The following is a 5,822-nucleotide window of genomic DNA, read 5'->3' as shown; positions in this document are numbered from 1 at the left end:
AGGCCACACAATCAGCTCTCACAACCCACTTCCTCAAGGTGATCCCATGTCGTTCTGCTGTCCATGACAAACAGCTCCAGACTGGGCAGCCCAGACCCAGGGGAAGTCAGCCTGCTGTGGATCTGGAAAGTTCCCCAGAGGCAGATAGATGGCAGCTGCTTCTCTGGCCCAGGCTGAAGCCAAGCCACAAGCTGCGAGGACAACTCAAGCCCAGGCCTCCGACCACTGATGCAAATTGGCCCCGTAGAGCCTGGCCAGGCCAGAGGGGGCCAAAGGAGCTGGAACTCTGAGTGACAGCTGAGTGGGGAGACAGCCTTCATCGTCCTACTAAGTCACTAAGAGGTTTCTGAAACAGGTGGCTCGAATTTCCTTGGAAACCCAGAATAATCCCCCATTCGAAGTGTTCGCGAATCTTGTTGTCACCACCTAGTATTAATGGGCAGGCACCGCAGAAGGAAACAGAGTTTTCAGCTGCATTTTTGTACTCTGACTCGCCTGACAAGCTCAATAAAAGCTTAAACAAATATTAAAAAACACACAGAAAGTCAGGCTGGTTTAAATTAACTTCCCAAGCACTTCACCTACTGTAGGAAGAAATTATAATAAAATGTCAGAGCAAAAATAAACCGCGCGTGGAAATAAAAATAAAACATAAAATGCCCTCTTACAACCCACTGCTCAGTACGATTTAGTTCCTAACAACATATCATTGTACATGAAATTTTCATAGTCCTAAAGCGTATTTGGGCATTAGGAACGTTGACTCTGAAAAATTCATCTTTTACACATTGGGAAATCATCCCTTTCCCTGAAGTCTTATGGATATAAACCATTAAAAAAAAAAATGGTCTCTGTTAACTCTGAAATCATAATTCTCCCCAAAAAAATATGTTGCTGGACAATATGACCCCCAAGTCCATTTCTCTTAGGCTTCCACATCCTCAGTCTGCAGCTGGGGCTCCACAAACACCCTTTTCGTCAGTGCTCTAGAAGGAAGGAGTTGGAGGTGGAGATATGACAGGTTCAAGTCCGGCCATCCTGCAGGCTCACCCAGCGTGGAGTTTTAAACGGGAGAGATACTTTGTAATCCTTGGGTGCCCAGGCTATGGCCTGTCACATCCTCCAACCTCAGTGCTTACAGTGTGCCGGATATACTAGGAGATTAAAGAGCAGGGGTGTTTGGTGCCCCGTTTGCAGGGTGAAATAAAAAGAAAGAAAGAAGGCGGGAGAAGGAGAGAGGAAAGGGAGGAGGAAGAGAGCCAGGGGAGGAAAGTGGGGGGAGGGGAGGGGGCAGGGAGGAAAGAAGAAAGGCAGGTAAGTGGGCATCTCCTGCTCAGTTAGTTCGTCTTGAAAAAGTTCTCTCACGAGCTGGTTACTCCCTCTCAGTTTATTCAGCCAAGCTGATAGACCCTCACTTTCCAACCAGAGAGAGTGCGGGTGTTGAGAATGACCTTGTGGGCCTGGATACCCCTCCTTCCCCCACCAGGTTTCTGTCACACCGCAAAGGTGATTTTCTGGGAAAGGGTTCTCCTGGCAGGGCCTGGGTGGAGCAGCCTGGTACAGCCCTCGTTATCTGGCTCCCAGCAAGACTTTCCAGGGGGGCCCATGCACGCCTCCCCTTCCTCCAGGGTCTGCGGAGAACTCCCACGGAGCGCTCCTCCATCAGGGAGTGGAGCCAGAGAAAAAGCCCAGGACGGCAATGGAGGGGAAGCAGGCAGCCATGGGACACACTTAAGTATATACACGTGTACGCCCATAAGTGGCATCTCCATATGTAGACAACCGTACAGATGCACGTATAGCTTTCCTGGTGAGTCAGTTATGACCTTCCCAAGAGACTGGGAGTTGACCCACCAGCTGGCAGGGTGTGGACAGCCGTGCTAGGGATGTCAGGCCTGGCTGTCCCTCCAAGAGTGGACTGGTGGCAGTGGAGGGACACAACAGAGACAGAGACACACACACACACACACACACACACACACACACACACACACACAGAGCGTGATCAGGTCCTGTCCAGAGGGCGAACACAGACTAAAAAATGCAACTATTTCTCTAATCCGCTTGTGCTGAGTGAGCCAGAAGCAAATACCAGCAGGCCTGGAAAAAATGTTTCTGTTCCTTTGCTCGGCTCGGAGCCATCCGCCCTAAAGTGGAAGGAAAAAGAAGAGGAACAGATTCCGGGGCTGTTTTGTCTGGCTCACTGGACCCTCTGCCCCCTTCACCTCTGGGAGGGAAGGACGGGGGACTATTTGGAGCCCCCCATACGGAGAACCTCAAACGGCCCCTTCAGTTTCCCACAAACAAGCTTCAGAAGCGGAAACTGGCCCTGGCTCCCTAGGGCAGAAACTGAGAGCTCAACTCTGAAACACTTCCTTTGCTTGGAAACAATGCACGGAGGAATTTCCACAAATCCCCTTAGCTGTCATGACTTCCGCTTCTCAACTTGGGAAAAGACAGCCTGGGACATTCCAGCCCCCACCCCTACCCTGGTTGATCTGTTTGGCTCCTAGATGGGGCTTGGAGAACGACATATATTCCCCTTCCCTATTTTCCCTCCTGGAGACGAGAAACATCCAAGTCTGTGCGAAGAGGCCTGGCCAGGCCAGCGGCATCACCAAGAGGCTGTTCTCTGGCTTTGGAGAAAGTGGGAGTTTAAAGGGAGGGATTGGGAGGACCCAGGCCGTAGAGCCAACCAGCCTGTGTCTGTCTGGGCTCCACCACTTCCTAGCTGTGTCACGCTGGGGGATTACTTGAGCTCCCGTCTCACTAGGTGGTCATGGGGGGTGCCCCATGATGTAGCTTTATAAAGCATTCAGCACAGCTGGCACGTGGCAGGAATTTGATAAATGTGATCTGCAGCAGCCAACCCAAAGGTCTGCTACCTTGAGACTCCTCTGCCTCACAATGGCAGAAGTTCTGTGCCCCCCAGTCCCTGTGAGTGTCCCCCAATCGCATGTGCACAGACTGCAGTCACCACGTGGGGTCCACTCAGCCCTTCTGCTCCAGCTCACAAAACCCGTGGGGACTCAGCTCGGTGCTGTGGTGACCTAGATGGGTGAGATGGGGAGGTGGGGTGGGAGGGAGATCCAAGAGGGAGGGGATATATGTATACATATAGCTGATTCACATCGTTGTACAGCAGAAACTAACACAACATTGTAAAGCAACTATACCCTAATTAAAAAAAAAAAAAAAAACACTTGGGAAAAATGCCCCAAATCCATGTGGATATCCATGTCTGCAGTGCTTCCCACAGGTGCTCCTGGAGCTTGCCACCCGTCTGAGGGCCCAGGTGGAGTGCTGGGTTCTGCGCAGAGGCCAGGAGATCCCTGCCAAGCTCTGGACCTCACTCGACCACCAGGTCACCAGAGCAGCTGTGCTCATGTCCAGAACTGCACAGAGTCTCTGGTCTAACCTCAGCTCCTAGTTTCCAAAGTATGCTGGGAGGAATCATCCACCTTAGAGGAGACTCAGTTTCTTCATCTGGAAAATAGGAGGGGGATATGGACTGAATTGTGTTCCCCCAAAATTCATATATCAGAGTCCTAAACCCCCAAGGTATTTGGATACAGGACCTATAAGGAGGTAATAAAGGTTAAATGAGTAGGGTGGGGCCCTACTCCAGTAGCATTAGTGTCCTTCTAAGAAGAAGAGACATCAGAGCTTGTTCTCTCTCTCTGTGTACAGAGAAGAGACCATGTGAGGACATAGCAAGAAGGCAGCTGTCTGCAAGCCAGAAAAAGAGGTCTCACCAGAAAACAACCCCGGTGATACCTCGATCTTGGACTTCCAGCCTCCAGAAGTGGGAGAAAATAAAGTTCTGTTGTTTAAGCCACCCAGCCTGTGGTATTTGTTTATGGCAGCCTGAGCAGGCTGATAGAAAAGTGGTGAATAGAATCAGTGCTCTGTGGACTAAGGGGTACACTGGAGGTGCCACAGAGGCTGGGAACCATGGGAGGCAGGGCAGAGGGAGGCTGCGGAGATGGGGCTCCAGATCCTTCATACCTCACTCCATTGGAACCAGCACCTATTTTAGCTGTTTTTTTTAGTTCAGGTTTAAGCGCCCTTTTTTTTTTTTTTTTTTAAAAAGAACGTTTCCTTGATGAACAGTTTTTTGAAACCCCAGGACAGAAGGATTTCTGAAAGCCCACGCTTGCTATCCTAATACTATCTATTACCTGCATTGAAGCATTATGAAGTCTCAGGACTCAAGGACCTGACCAGCTTGAAGGGTCCATGGCTTGGGAGCCATTTTGGTTGCCAACGCTGACGATGCCTTTACCACGTATCCCAGCTGCCTTCCACGGTTTACATTTATTAACCCATTCAATCCTCCCCAACACCCTATGAGGAATGCTTATCATCACCATTTTACGAATGAGAAAACTATGATTCAGATAGGTTAAGCCACTTGCTCAGGGCCACACAGAGTGATCTGTTTGATTCCAAAGCCCATGACTACCCTCACTATCTTAGAAGAAAGGAGAAGTCACAGGGCAGTCACTTGGTCAGCAAGTATCACCCCAATCTCACTGCAGCTGAGACCTGCCATACAGAGTGAGGAATCTGCCCCTAAAATCTCAGGACCTAAGTCAATGGGCTGTTTCCTAATTCTCCTCAGAATCCTATGTACCTCACAAACCAGCATTCAGCTATGCTGCTCCAACTAATTTTTGCATTTGCTGCTACATATTTGGATTTGGGCCTCTGAAACACTGAGATGAATTTATGTAAAATGGGCAAATGATCATTTTGAATTTTGTCAGTGTCACTTAATGTTTTCTTACTGGACCTGCAGAACTAACAATGTCTCATTAAAGATTCCAGACGTTCAAGAAAGGATAAGTAGTGCTCGCTTCGGCAGCACATATACTAAAATTGGAACGATGCAGAGAAGATTAGCATGGCCCCTGCGCAAGGATGACACGCAAATTCGTGAAGCATTCCATAATTTTTAAATTATTGAATGTGGAAGAGAAAATCAAGCTTAGTAGTTGAAAATTATTTTCAGAGCTTTAGATGGCCATCATGCACCAAATGTCAGTCATTTTTATTGTTTATATGTGCCTTCAAAATTTTATTTACAACTTCCTTAATTATCTTTATGCCCATTATTTGATTCTTTTTTTTTTTTTTTTTTTTTTTTTTGTGGTACGCGGGCCTTTCACTGTTGTGGCCTCTCCTGTTGCAGAGCACAGGCTCCGGACCCGCAGGCTCAGTGGCCATGGCTCACGGGCCCAGCCACTCCGTGGCATGTGGGATCTTCCCGGACCGGGGCACGAACCCGTGTCCCCTGCATCGGCAGGCGGACTCTCAACCACTGCGCCACCAGGGAAGCCCCTGATTCATTTTTTTTGATTCATTTTTAAACTTAAGAATATTTTATATTTGTTGATTTGACTTTGTCCTGACAAATTATGTGTATATTTGTATATATTTATGTAATAGCATATAATACAATAGAAAACATGTGTATATATTTACATACAAAAAAAAGAAAGGATGAGTAGAATAAAACTGTCATTATTTGCGGATAAATGATTGGCTACATAGAAACCCCCAAATGATATGCAAATATAGTGTCTGAACTCATAAGGGAGGTGTGCAAGACTGCTGGATACAAAAACACTTGCATTTAACTATATACCAGCAAGAATCAGTTAGAAAATGTAATTTTCTTAAAAAGATACTCATTTCTAAAGGCCACCAAAAAAAATTAAAGTACCTAGGAATAAATCTAGAAAGGATATGTAAACCCTTTGTGGAAAATGATCAAACTTTAAATGTCATTCAAAAAGATATAAAGAGATGGAGAGAAA

At 47.4% G+C, this 5,822-nt stretch overlaps 1 non-coding gene across 1 annotated transcript; it reads left to right on the top strand.

Annotated features, from left to right (window-relative positions):
* The first annotated feature begins 4,851 nt into the window (after positions 1-4,851).
* On the top strand, positions 4,852-4,958 carry LOC136121818 (U6 spliceosomal RNA). The gene has a single exon (XR_010655819.1). It is a non-coding gene; the product is annotated as a U6 spliceosomal RNA (small nuclear RNA).
* Positions 4,959-5,822: the final 864 nt, after the last annotated feature.

The sequence above is a fragment of the Phocoena phocoena genome, chromosome 3, assembly GCF_963924675.1.
Source record: "Phocoena phocoena chromosome 3, mPhoPho1.1, whole genome shotgun sequence".
Lineage (NCBI taxonomy): Eukaryota > Metazoa > Chordata > Mammalia > Artiodactyla > Phocoenidae > Phocoena > Phocoena phocoena.
Note: the sequence above shows the minus strand (reverse complement) of the source record. Positions and strands in the feature narration are given on the sequence as shown.